Source organism: Phoca vitulina, unplaced genomic scaffold (genome assembly GCF_004348235.1).
Source record: "Phoca vitulina isolate PV1807 unplaced genomic scaffold, GSC_HSeal_1.0 scaffold12, whole genome shotgun sequence".
NCBI lineage: Eukaryota > Metazoa > Chordata > Mammalia > Carnivora > Phocidae > Phoca > Phoca vitulina.
The window spans coordinates 2,080,123-2,093,821 of record NW_022589715.1 but is presented as its reverse complement, the minus strand read 5'-3'; the positions used below and the strand labels follow the sequence as shown (position 1 = coordinate 2,093,821).

Genomic DNA, 13,699 nt, shown 5'->3' with positions numbered 1-13,699 from the left:
GTGCCAGGGGCAAATTAAACCCATCCGGTAACTACTAACTACCACAGACAACACTGTATTATTCTTAATTCAGAAAAACATTCATGTCAGATTTTGAGAATAAACTTTCATGACTCATAGAAAGCATTATTTTTTACTAGCATTCCTTAATAATTAAAAAGACAAAAACATTGTATCAGTGGAATTCACTTTATATAAAGCTTATGAATGCTCCAAAAGTCACAGAGAATTCTAGTGTGTTCTATTTCATTGTTTATTTCTATCTGAAAAAGACATTATTTTTTTTTAACCTGAAAAAGACCACTCTTTTTAAAAATCATTACCCTGGTAAAAACTTACTTCGATTAAAATGAGATTAATTAAAACTGTTGTAATTCTGATTGCTAGGCATTCATAGTTACAAAATTATAAGGTATAGATACCTAAGGTAATCTTTCTGAGTATAATATAAAATTGGACTAGTTTTATTTCTCCCCAATTATATCCAAATCTCTTTAGGGCACTTAGTCTAAGATATCTGAATGAAAATTGTTTGCCTTTTCACTTTAATAATTTTCACCACTAGTCTCTACCTATATGCAATTTTAGAGTTAACATCAATGAAATAATTTATACTCAAAGGCACTTAGAAAGGGAAAATATGCAGCAATAAAATTTTAATTTGCATTCTTTGTAGGCTAATACACAAGGAAAATCTGATAAAGAGAATGACGAGGAGTAAAATATGATATTGCTTTAAATATAAAAACAGAACCGGATTTTTTGTTAAGGTTTCCTTCTAATTAGATATTGTCACTACAGTAGACAAGTTTAGAGTACGTCCCTCTGCAGTGTAGGAATGTGAAATGGAAGCGCAATTTCAGGGGAGTGCATTATAATTAGAAAATCCTTAGTGAATCGCTGACATCAGGAAAGACATTAAAAACCCAGTCATGGCCCTTTAAAAAAAATCAAACTCCATTAAATGGAAACCCTGAGAAAAATCAGTGAACTCAGTCACACAGGTAAAATAAGGAGATTGAAGTGGTCAATACTTCACAGCCCTGTGTGCTCAGCTATCTATGATTTGTTTTAGGAACAGTGACCCTGGTGGCTGGAAATTGAAAGACGGACACGCCTGTATATATAGTTCCTGACTGTGTGCTATCCGACAAGTACTGGTGGCTACACAACCAGAAGCCATGCTGGAGGACGGATTACCACTCACACAATGCAGGTGGCTTACACTGCTCCCATGGGGACATACAGTACACATCATACACATAGTACAGAGAATAGACTATATAGAATGTAGTGTACAGAGTATAAGTAATTCAACCATGTGAAAACACAAACTGTCAGTCATCTCAGACTATCCCACTTTTCTGCTTAAAATTCTTCAAGGTTTATCTCACTCAAAATAAAAGCCCAAGTTCTTCCAGTGATCTACGATGCTACAGTAGGGTTCCTCTTAGCTTCTCGGATCTCCTCTCCTACCATTCTTCCCCTTGATTGTTCTGTGTCAGCCACACTGGCATTATTCTGCAAACTCAGGAGAGGAGCTAGTGCTTTAGGACCTTTCCATGTGTCTTCCCTTGCACCTGGAATGCTCCTTTTCCCGGACAGCCATGTGGCTTGTTCCCTTACCTCAGGTTTCTGCTCCAGTGTAACCTAACCAGCTTGGCCACCTCACTAAAAATTAAACAGCCCATTGCCCAATTTACTCCTTTCTTGCTTCACTTTTCTCCATGGCACTTATCACTTCTTACATACTATATTTTTTACATATTTGTTTATTGAATGTCTTTCCCCCACCAGAATTAAAGCTCTATCATGGCATGGATGCCTACAAGAGAAACTGGGACAAGTTAAGCACTCAATAAATACTTGTTGAATAAGTAATTGAAGAATGAATGAATAAAAGTATTCATTTATCTTTTAATCACATATCCTATTATAAGAAACACATAGAGTGCTAGTTTTTTTTTTTTTTTTTAATGTCCAGGGTGAATAAGACATGGACTTTGTCCAAATACTTATGATCCAGTAGAAGAAACTAATCATCTTTATGAATAACATAAATATAGTATAGAGAATGGTAAGTATTTGAATGCTGATGAGGTCAATAAGACAGAAAAAAATATTGCATCCAGCTAAAGAAATCAGGGAAGCTTCCTGGAAGAGATTGCATTCGAGATGGTTTTTAAAAATAAAGAGGATTTAAGTATGTCCATGTAAAAGGGTGGGGAAAATAGAAAACTATAAACAAAGACTCAAATCTATGTGGTCATGGAGCACAAGTAACATTAAACTTTACTGCTTAGCTGCAACATTAGATATATAAAGACAAACACAGAAAGAAGACTGGAAAGGTAGAGTCAAACTCTGAACATTCCCCTCAAAGACACGTCATTTTAATAATATTTATTGCTACTTGAATATAATCGTTTTGATCCTTGCTTGGGCCTTGGACTTTATTATTATGCTTTGTCTTAACTACATTTGCAGTTTTACTTTCTTCTGGGAAAGAGTTTGGCAATCCGTAAGAAGTCCAAGGTTTTATGGACTCTTTGGGTAAGCTACGAACTCCCCTTCTTTCTATCTCTTCTCTTTCTTAGATCCTTTGTCTGTCTGATAGATCAAGGTGCCACGCTGTGTTCTGCACCCCTAGATGCTCAAAATCTTACCTGCTTTCAGGGCAGTTTGAGGCAGGTGAAAGTAGTCAGCATCAGAGAGATAGTTTTATAGGGCGCTTGTAACCAGGAGAAATTAGACCCAAACTAAAAACCATTTATGACTAACAATGCTTTGGGTCATGCTTTGGGTGGTTTTAGTTTTTATTTATTTTTTTCAGGTCTCCTTTACTTTTCTCTCTAAAGGGTAAATTATGTATTAAAATCAAGTTATTAGCATTATCTATTATATCTTAATTACTGATAGTAATGATTTACTTAAAAGGCTTATTTTTAAAACATTTCTATTTTTGCCCCTTACCTTTATTTCTCAATTAGAGCTAAACTGGAATGCAACTTTTAAATTTTTCACTCCCCCTCACAGGTCTTCATTTTTCTTTTTGCTGTATCTCATCTGGTCATTTTAAAATCTTGTCAGTCCTACGCATTTTTCCTTGCTTTGAATCCTTTTTTAAGCCCTTAACGTATTTAAATGTCTTACTAGGAAACTTTTAGTTCTCCGCCCACCACACACCTTGTTACATCTGTAACTTTAACCCTGCACATTGTTTTATTTCAATAGTAATCTTATATTTGCTATTCTCTTTCCTTCCTTTTACCTTTTAAAGATCTTGTGAAAAAGATTTTTTAATACAGGTTAACAAGAAGTTCAAATGCAAAGCTGGAAATATTAATAAAAATCAGAACTGTGCATACATGTGGTAAGAGGCTTTCTTAGCTTTCTGCACCCCACATCCCCATCCCTATCCTTATCCCTCACACATGTACCCATCATACTACCTCTCATTCAGCAGGGAGGGAGAGTGTCTCCAAACATTCGCCGGGAAAAAATCAGGGGACTCATGATTTAATTTTCCCAAGTGTTACAAGCAACCTTCCGTCCCAACCACACATACACAGACACACACACACACACACACACACTCAGTGATTAATTTTCTTGGGCTACATTGCACACTCTCACCATCCCATCCTACCCTTGCATGAGGAAAACCCATTTTCTCATCCATGGTCTCTGAGACGGATAGCCACATATTGCATATTTAGCAAACCATGTCAACATTTTTTTATGCTGTGAGTTAGGAGGGGATATTTTGAGTAAGGTCATATCAGAGAAAAGACCTTTAATTGCCTTACTTAGATGGTGGACTCAATGGTGTTGCAACTCCTAATAGATATCCAGGGAAGGAGGAGCAGGAGAGATTCCTCATCCAGATATCTTGCACTAAATTTTAACTAGCATGCCTTTAGTATGTTCTTACCCTCTTTTTGTCCTCACAGTGAGGATTAAGGAAAATCCCCTTTAAATTACAAAATAAACTGTGGTCGGATGTGTCCCTTTCTATGAGGCGCCTTTCCCTTCACAGGGGCTCCTGCGCAGCTCAGAGGTTGTATACGAGCAGAGCTGACCAACTCGCTGAGCCTCAGGGCACAGTTCAGGCCCATCTTTTAAGACACAGGAAATTATTCTGGGGAGACTTGATTTCTTAAAGGCAATATAATAAAAATTTAGATGGAAGTCATTTTGATAGTGTTTCTGATTTTATATCATTTTGACCTGGTAGATCTCCTATTCAGTCTCTTTCCCCTGATTGAGAGGTATTAGTGGTGTTTCCTCCAGATGACCGCACTTCCCCCTCAATTTCAAGATGTGCTATCTCCCTCTTCAGCTCTCTGGCTGAGAATCTGATCTACTTGCTACCCTCACTCACTGTTCCATTCTTCGTCATCCTTCAGTTGATTTTGTTTTTTATTCTTTTACCACTAAGTCTCACTCCCCACTGACAAATTGGCCTAGAAGGACTTCACATACACACTACACCTGAATAGAAATGCCCTAATGGGTTCAGAAATACCAGTGTGGGAACAAGCCTTTGTGGCAGTTGAAAGTCATTTAGCGGGAGGGAGCTAAATGGCAGCTCTAGAAATCTACTAGACTTGAAAGGGTCTGTCCCACAATGACAGAATGCATATTTAAAAGGCAGTCCCCTTATTGGGGCGCCTGGGTGGCTCAGTCGTTAAGCGTCTGCCTTCGGCTCAGGTCATGATCCCGGGGTCCTGGGATCGAGCCCCGCATCGGGCTCCCTGCTCGGCGGGAAGCCTGCTTCTCCCTCTCCCACTCCCCCTGCTTGTGTTCCCTCTCTCGCTGTGTCTCTCTGTCAAATAAATAAATAAAATCTTAAAAAAAAAATAAATAAATAAAAAAAAATAAAAGGCAGTCCCCTTATATTTTGATATACCTGAGGGGACTTTTTTTTTTTTTCCTTTTTAACCATTGCAGGTCTCTAAGGAAACTCATTTTGAATAACTTTAGCACAATTGAGAGGGATTTCACATAGTTCTCTAGGCCTCTAAGATCAAATAATTGGAAGGAGTATCAGGAATTTACATAGACTGGAACCTAAGATTCTAAAAGATAGAATAAAGTATCTTTACCCCAAAATGTCTATAGTAGGAATTTTAATGGTTCAGTTCAAAAGATAGCTCTGAAATAGATGAGGGAGGCAGGAAGGAAAACCTAAAACTTCTCTGAGTGTATTTTAATATGGAAGATTTTTAATTTCTTCAATTTTTTGTTCTCATTTTAATTTCTCCATTATAGTTTCCATAAGAAGCATATGAAATTATCAGGTACTAATATGGTACTAAAATGCATACTTTTTCTTTGTTTTTATTATGTTAATTTTATATGTCCCCCATTATTAATCCACTTAATTTCACCCTTCTCTGCCCTAATTTCCTTATAATCCCTATTCCCCTCTTTGAAAAGCCTGCATTTTCATCCTTGCTTGTGACAGAAGGATGAGCACCTCTCACTAACCAATGTCATTAAACAAAACGGTCTGTAACATCCATTCCCCAACGTTGCACCTCAATATTCTCCCAGTACCTGGCAGAGGAAAAGTGGTTTGACCAGTGTCACTGATGGATGGGTTATGAGTGTCAGGCTTCAGCAAGATTCACCAGCTTCTGACTTTCTTCTGCCCCGAGTGCTCCCCAGTTTGTCTCAGGGGCACCGCAGCTCTGCTGTGAAGACCCACTCACTTCCAAGTGTCCATGTCTCTCTGAAGAGCGCTCTGAAGCCCAAAATGGGCCTGTGCCAGGCAGGAGGCGATTTCCTAGAAATCAGCTAAGATTTATTTTGTTTCCTTTCATCACTTGACTCCTGGTGAAGCCTCTGGTGGGAAATTTTGAAGGTTGCCATCCGGTATCTATAGCTCAAGGAGGACAATTGCACTTTGTAATTGGAAACTTCATCTCAGCTGTAGATTTAAAATTTAACACGAGAGAATGTCTCAAAGTCAGAAGCAAAAAAAATTGGGAGATGGGGAATCTTTTGTCATTTACATATTCTCTCCCAACATATGGCAGTATCAGTAGATGCCAACTGCAGGCACTCTTAATTAAAAAATTAGATGGTAGATATACAGAAGTATGAAGGTTTTTCTCTAAGCTCTTTTACATTATTCAACTCTGTCCATATGTCCAATAAAGAAAAAAACAGTAAAAAAAAAAAAGAAGAAGAAGAAGAAGAAGAAGAAAAGAGGGGCACAAAAAGCCCAGAGATTGGAAGGTTTTGTTTTCTCTGATTTAATATATTAAAACTCTATATGAACAATCTGTATAAAAGTTTGCAAACTGATAGGACAATGGTGATTTTAGCTCACTCCATTAAAGTAAATATATGTATATTCAGGACCATTCATTTTCAATCTGTGAAAATTTGCATATTGCTGGGATTATCTTCCTCTTATCGTCTGTTGAAACAAAGAAAATACATCATATAAAAAGAATGTATAGCCAATTTATTAAAAAAACCACTTTCAATCATGTTTAGATGTACTTTTAAACAGTTGACATGTTAATTATCAATCTGTTTAAATATATTAACACAGAACCTCTAGCCAGCAAGCACTTTCCCAGTATAGTTTAGATCGACTGTACTAGAATATTAACACAGTATTTCCAATAAAATACTCCACCAATGAACAAAATTCACTGATTCATTTTTTCCTCCCCTGAATTAGGCTTTACGGGTTTACTTGAAATTACTGGAGCTTTGTGATTCTGTTGCCTGATGTCTTCCAAAACTACTGGGAAATTATTATCTTTGCAAATATTTCTTTTGTCTTAGACCTCCTTCCCTCTTTTCTGGGATTCCAAGTAAATATATAATAAACCTTAACAACCTGTGTCTCTCACCCTCTAGCTTGTGTTTTCTAATTTTGTTTCTTCAGCTTCATTCTGGATGGTTTCTTTTGACTTATTTTCTGAGTCCTGAATTCTCTCTTCCTCTGTGTCTTGTAGGTCTTTAAAACAAACTTCCTGAGTTCTTAATTTTGGTCACTCTATTTTTCAGTTTTATAATTCCTAGTTGATTCTTTTCTTTAAAATTACAACATTATGGGGCACCTTCGTGGCTCAGTCAGTTAAGCGGCCAATCTTGATTTCGACACAGGTCATGATCTCAAGGTCCTGGGATCTGGCTGCATTGCACTCCACAGTCAGCTTGGGGATTCTCTCTCCCTCTGCCCCTCCCCCTGCACGCTCTCTCAAATAAATAAATCTTTTAAAAAAATAAACAAAATTATAACATCATGTTACATAGTTTCCAAATCCTTGATAACATGTTTAGGTTCGGCTTTTATTTCCACGAGCACAGGGAATATATTTTTCTCCAATCTGAGCATAGTATTTCCACTATGTGACATCTCTGTGGGTCTTCATCATCTGTCTTTTGTAGTGGTTCTCTTTCATGTTGTCTCTTCCCCATGTCCCTTATTATGTTTGTGTGCCAGGCATAGCATTTAAAAATTTGCTAGAAGTAACTGGAGGCCTAAAATATTATCTTCCAGAGAGAATTTTCATTTGCTTTCACAGTGCCCTAGAAGCACTAGGTTTCCTGGATCACCTGAGTCCAATTCTTCTGGGCCACCTCCATGACCTGGAGTTGGGGCAGCAATCTGTTCCAAGATGGTTTAATTCTGACTCACTCTGCCTTCCTGATTTGGTGCTCAAATTTAAGTCAGGGATGTTTATCCAGGGACTTCACCTTTAGGGAGCCCTGGACTCTAACTTTTGTCCCTGCAGTCCTGAAACTCTGTCAAAGACTGCTCAGCTCCTCCTCTGGATTAGCAAATGCTCCTGGGCCAAAGCAGTTCCAAAACTCAGGCCCATCTCTCTCGATTCTTTCTTCTCTTATGTTGGTTCAGTTATTCCTCACTATTTAAAACAACTTTCTAAGCCTCTATATTTTTGAATTATAATCAGCAAGAGGGTTAGTTCAAATTACTCAGTCTGACATTACCACAAACAGAAGGGTTTTTCTGATTACTCTTAACCAGGCAGTTTTTAGAACATACCAAATGACTGTACTGATACACATATACAACCACATTATTATTTCCACTGGGAATGAAGATGACGGAGATCGACCAGAAATTTTCCCACCAATCCCGAAATCTGTCCCATCGATCCTGACAGGTAAATGACCTAATAGATACGTGCCATGATTTCCTTATATTTCAAAAATGATACAATGTTTTATCTTCTTCAGGAGAGAGAATGAATAAAATTAACTAAAATTGCGAGTTTGTGCATTAGGAACAAAAGAGCACCATGGAGAGAAATGTGATAACTTTCCAAGTGGGAGAAATATCTTATGTGAAATAAGAGTATAAAATATTTCTCATCTCCTTTTTGGAGTACAATTTTCTGGCATTCCCTCCTTTTCTCAAATTCAGGTGATGACCTTGTCTCATGTCTCATGGAGAACACAGATGAAATCGGGTATGAAGGCCTCCATGTTTCCTCTGTCATATTATCCACTCTCCTGCATCTGTACCCATACGTCCCACCTTGTCATCTGCTGTTAAGATGGATGAAGTATCTCTGGTTAAGATGGATGAAGTATCTCTGGTCCTGTCAAAAATCAACACATCCATTTGTGGACTACATTCCCATCTCCTCCCTAAGAAGTCCCTAAGAAGGACTTCTCTCCTAGAATTATTGCTCTCCTTTAATCATTGGTTTCTTTCTCTCCACTAGATCATTTCCACCAATGCCTTCAGATGTGTAACAGAGGTGATATGTTAAATATAATTCATGAACTTTTGACTTTCCCCTTTCTTAGTACATGAAGTTCTTCCTACTCAATCTGAGGAAACCTTTCAGTCTAGAGAATAAATGAGGAGCCAAATTTCTTCACCTCCCATTTTTGTACACTCAGAGCATAGAGAATTAAAATTTAAATAAAGGACACCAAGAAAGAGAGGGGATGTGAACTAAAGTTTGCCTCTTTTTGGCTCCAGATAGAGGGAGGATGTCACATGTGAGTATCTGAATAGTCCTCTGTCTGGCTTTGATGCAAAGTAGAACACATTAGGATACCACCCACCAACAGTGGGAGCTCTGTGTTTATAACTCAGAAAAGAGACATTCTCTGAGTGGCTCTTGGAACTCAACCAAGGCCTAATTTTACTAGTTAGGGGGTACAGTGTTGCCAGGCAAAAAATGACCTCAATGTTTAAATATCTGAACGTGTCCTCAGTGTGTGGGTGCATGGATGCTGTGTAGGTTCCATGGGGCCTGCCTTGTCCCATAAAATGACTTCGTAGCACTGGCTGGTCTCCAGCACTGGACCAGAGGGCAGGATACAGAACACAAGGTCTCTGGAAGAGAGTGGAAGCTGAGAGAGTGAGGGAGAATCCTTGGGCTGTGAATAAGGCGGAGAACCCACAAGAGTGAGCAAGTCATGAGTTAGAGCAGCTACAGACTTTAGCATGAAATACCTGGAATAAGACATCAATCAGGAGAGAAGAGGGGACCTAATAGGATCTGAGTCTTTGCCTTCACCAGAGGGAGGGAAAGCATTGCCAGTCCCACACCCAAGAGAAAGAAGCCATGCTAGAGAGAAGCTGCAGGAGGCAACTTGAAAACCTGAGTACTTTTTCCCTAGAAATCCTTTTTAGGATAATTTAAATAATCAGACTGGATTAAACTTTTTTTTCCCCTCTAGCCAGCAGATGGCGGCTAATGAGAAGGCAGGACTAGCAACAGACAAAATTACTTATTTTCTACACAACAAAATTAGAATGAGTTACATTGTAAGATTCTCTTTGTTTACCTAGCTTTTAAAAAATGAACTCCCTTAGCCTCCCTTAGATCTCCAATTACCTCGTCAGCTACAACCCCCATTCCTTTCATCTCCAAATCTGTTGAACTAATTTTCTTCCTACTGACACTATTTTCCTCTGCCTCCACTCTCTCTTCACCTCCCCTCTGATTGTTCATCTATCCTCATCACAGCCCCAAAATTCTTGTCAACATCACCAACAAGCTGCAAGTTGCCAAGCAAGACCAATGGGCATTCCTCTGCCCTCGCTTTACCAACCTCTCAGCTCCCTTTGCCACAGGTGACCATTTCCTCTGTCATTCTGGGGTTCAGTATTCACTCATCTCTTCTACCTCATTGGATGCTACTTTTCAATCCCTGTTGCTCAGTATTTAACCCAGTCATTCACACTCTTCCTGTGTGACTCTCCCTAAGTCCATAGTGTTTGTACTGTACCACCTATAGGGTGAAATCCCCATTCTTCCCTGGAGTTCCAGCACCACAGCCAACCTAACATCTTCACTGAAACATTTATGAAAGATTCTGAAATTCTTGACACCTACTCCCCCAAATCCTTTTCCTCTATTATCTTAGGAAACAACACTACAATTTGAACAAATGTGTTAAAAATCTAGAATAGGGGCACCTGGGTGGCTCAGTCGGTTAAGTATCTGCCTTTGGCTCAGGTCATGATTCCAGAGTCCCAGGATCGAGCCCCACATAGGGCTCCCTGCTCAGCAGGGAGTTTGCTTCTCCTTCTGTTCCTCACCCTGCTCTCGTGTTCCCTCTCTCTCTCACACACACACACTCTCTCTCAAATAAATACATAAATAAAAATCTTTATTAAAAAAAACCCTAGAACAGACATTATGCCTGACTGTGCTTTTTCCCTCACACCTCACATCCAATCCACCAGCAAATTCTTTGGCTCTGCTTTTCCAAATCTGTACACTTACTACCATCTCCAAGACCACTTGTTCCCACCCAGACTGACCCATTAAGCACTGAACTTTCTTCATACCCACTCTGTCCCATACTCAGGATAGCCACAGTAACTGGATGACATTTTCTTTTTCAAGTTATTTATTTACAGAGAAGTAATACAGCCACAGGAGCTTTTGTTTGGTATTGAATAAATACAACATCTATTACAGAAGGCAGTTTGATTACCTTGCCCTCAGAGAGGAGGCCTCCTGTGCAGTAACAATATGAAGTTTAACCAGTATGTGAGGATTGCATTTCCCCACAAGCAAATGCCTATGTAGAAAACCAAGTTCACATATGGATTGTTTCTTAGAGTACAAGAAATTGAGAATAACTTTAAGCAAAAGGTATCCTCTGGAAATGGTGTACAGATTTAAAGGAGACACATAGCAGAAGGAGAAAAAAGAAAATGATAAAGTATACCATAAGCAGAGTGAATGTTCAACAACTATGTGCTGTTATTTATGATGAAAAGGCTTTCCAATGGGATCAATGCAATGCCCGGTACTGGCATTTTTCTCATTTTTCCAGAGTTGACAGAAATAAAGGAGACATTGAAAGAAAAGTTTGCATAGATTCTGTTGAGCTGAAGAGGGTAGATGGACATCTCCTTAGAAAAATGACAACAGCCCAGGTCATCCATCTCACAAATGTGTATCATTAATCCAACGGAGACAGTGAGAAAGAGCATGAATCAAACCAAATCTGAGGTAAAGTAGAAACAGTGCTGGGCTGGGAGTTACAGAATCTGAGTACTCAAGACAAATTTCTTATAAATAGGCATGTGACCTTGAGCAAGTCTTTGAGCCTCTAGCTGTTTATAAGGTAACTGGGCTAGATCAACTTCAAAGTTCTTCTAGCTTGTATCTTCTAGAATTTATAACCTAATCTCACTATTGGAAAGCCAACGGAGGCTGTACTGACTGTGGGAGATTAGTACAATGGTCTTCACAAACAAATAAGGCACAATGCATTTAGATATGTGGGGGAGCAATCCAGTGGAGTTGTTCCCTCACACAGTATGTTGAATCACTGATTATACCTTTAAAATTCCCATTTAGGGGGCATCTGGGTGGCTCATTTAGTTAAGCATCTGACTCCTGATTTTGGCTCAGGTCATAATCCCACAGGGTTTGGGATTGAGCCCCATGGTGGGCTCCTTACTTAGTGAAGAGTCTACGTGAAAGATTCTCTCCCTCTGCCCCTCCTCTGGTGCACTCACTCTCTCTTTCTCTCTCAAAATAAATAAATAATTTTTTTAAAAAAAAATTCCCATTTAGTTATATGATTGTTTTAGAACTTATCAGGGGACTTTTGCTTGAGAACAAAGAGAGGTCAATTCTTCATTGTACAGCAGTCTGAAATAAGATGTTGAAAAAGTTATTATGAGCCATAAAATGTCTTAGGTATGTGTGTTAAATGTGAAATCTCAGAGTACAGAACTGTCAAATTGTATTTTTTTTAAAAGTGCATATCAGAATAAAGATTGTCAATTTAAAAAGTACATGAGGTTATGAGATAGATTTGCTATGGTTTAAAATAGATTTTTAAGAATCCAAGAGAGTCACTATATCCAGAAAAACAAATAACTTTGGCAATGCACTTGGCCCACAGTTTTGATAACAGGTTAAAAGGAGGCATACAGCTCTGCCGGAAGGTGGAATTCCCTAACCAACTAAAATGTAGGCTCTGGGAGATAACAGTCTTTCATGGAACACTTGGGAAGAAAGTACTATGAACTAAAGAAGTATCCCAGTTAAAGAAACATTTCAGGGGCAGGCACATCCTACTAAAAAGTAGAGTCATCTAGAAGAAGAAACTACCTTTCCCAAAGGGAATCTCTTGAATGACGTGATAAATACAAAAATTAAGTTATTATTGACTTAGTGCTTCTTACATTTCCCATTTCATCCTCACAGCAAATCTAGAAGTTATAAGCATGACTCCCATTTTGCAGTCGAGAAACCTAAAGCATATAAAGCCAGGGTCATGTTCAATAGAGACACAAGTGATAGGAAGCAGAACAAACAACAAAACTCAGGTCCATCCAAATCCAAAGATAATGCTGTTTCAGTTACTTTCAGCAACGTAAATGCCTCAAACATCATTATTCTGAGAAGAAACTGTATAGGGAGAATCAAGTGAAGAATAGCTATGTCACAAAGCACAAGTATTCATAAAGAAATACTTGAAGCAAACTGATTTAGGATGACTTAAGAATGGAAACTTATTGCTTCTGTGGTATTGGAGTACCAGATTTCAACCTTTTTATCTGAATGAAAGAAAGCACTCATGTATAAACTCCAAATTACCAAGTAATCAAAGGAAATGGTTTGGGGTACATTTTTGTATTTAATAAAAGCTTGGATATATTTGATTTGAAATTTCAAACACTATCCACTTTATGAAAATACAAGCTTCATACATTTCATAAAAATGCCAAGTACTACTTTAAACAGATTTCAATTTTTTTTTCCTAAACCAGAAATTTGTTGAATTTATAATAATTTGTTTGGCTGGGGCACATACACTTTTTCTGTGGAAAAGACAGACTTTAGTCATTTAAAAAGAATTGATAAAACACTACCAAAATTACCTATTGGTAAGGGAAAATGGATTTATTATGGTAAAAGAGATAGCTATCTTAACAGAATTTTGGTAGCATTTTAGAATGGGGACAGAAAAAATGGGGGTCTGGTTTAGGGCAATGTATTTGATTATGCTTGAGTAAGGTTCACGATCTAATAGTTTAGAATGGACAGACACAGCAAGCTAAGATTTTAAGGAGAGTTTCAGAGAGTCTTCAGAGGCAGTCTTCCCATGCTATTTGAACAGTCTAATGTTCATTTATATGGGCTTCTGGGGAGTTCCTAAAATGAATAATGTTATTTGACACTTTTGTCTTCCTGAGCAAGAGTTTACTGGAGTT

General features: G+C 38.2%; 1 long non-coding RNA gene across 1 annotated transcript in view; it reads right to left on the bottom strand.

Annotated features, from left to right (window-relative positions):
• Nucleotides 1-13,699, bottom strand: part of LOC116636002 — a 233,031-nt gene that overhangs the window by 146,988 nt on the left and 72,344 nt on the right. The window contains exon 2 of the long non-coding RNA XR_004300269.1: nt 5,563-6,430. This is a non-coding gene — a long non-coding RNA (uncharacterized LOC116636002). The remainder of the gene's footprint in view (nt 1-5,562; nt 6,431-13,699) is intronic.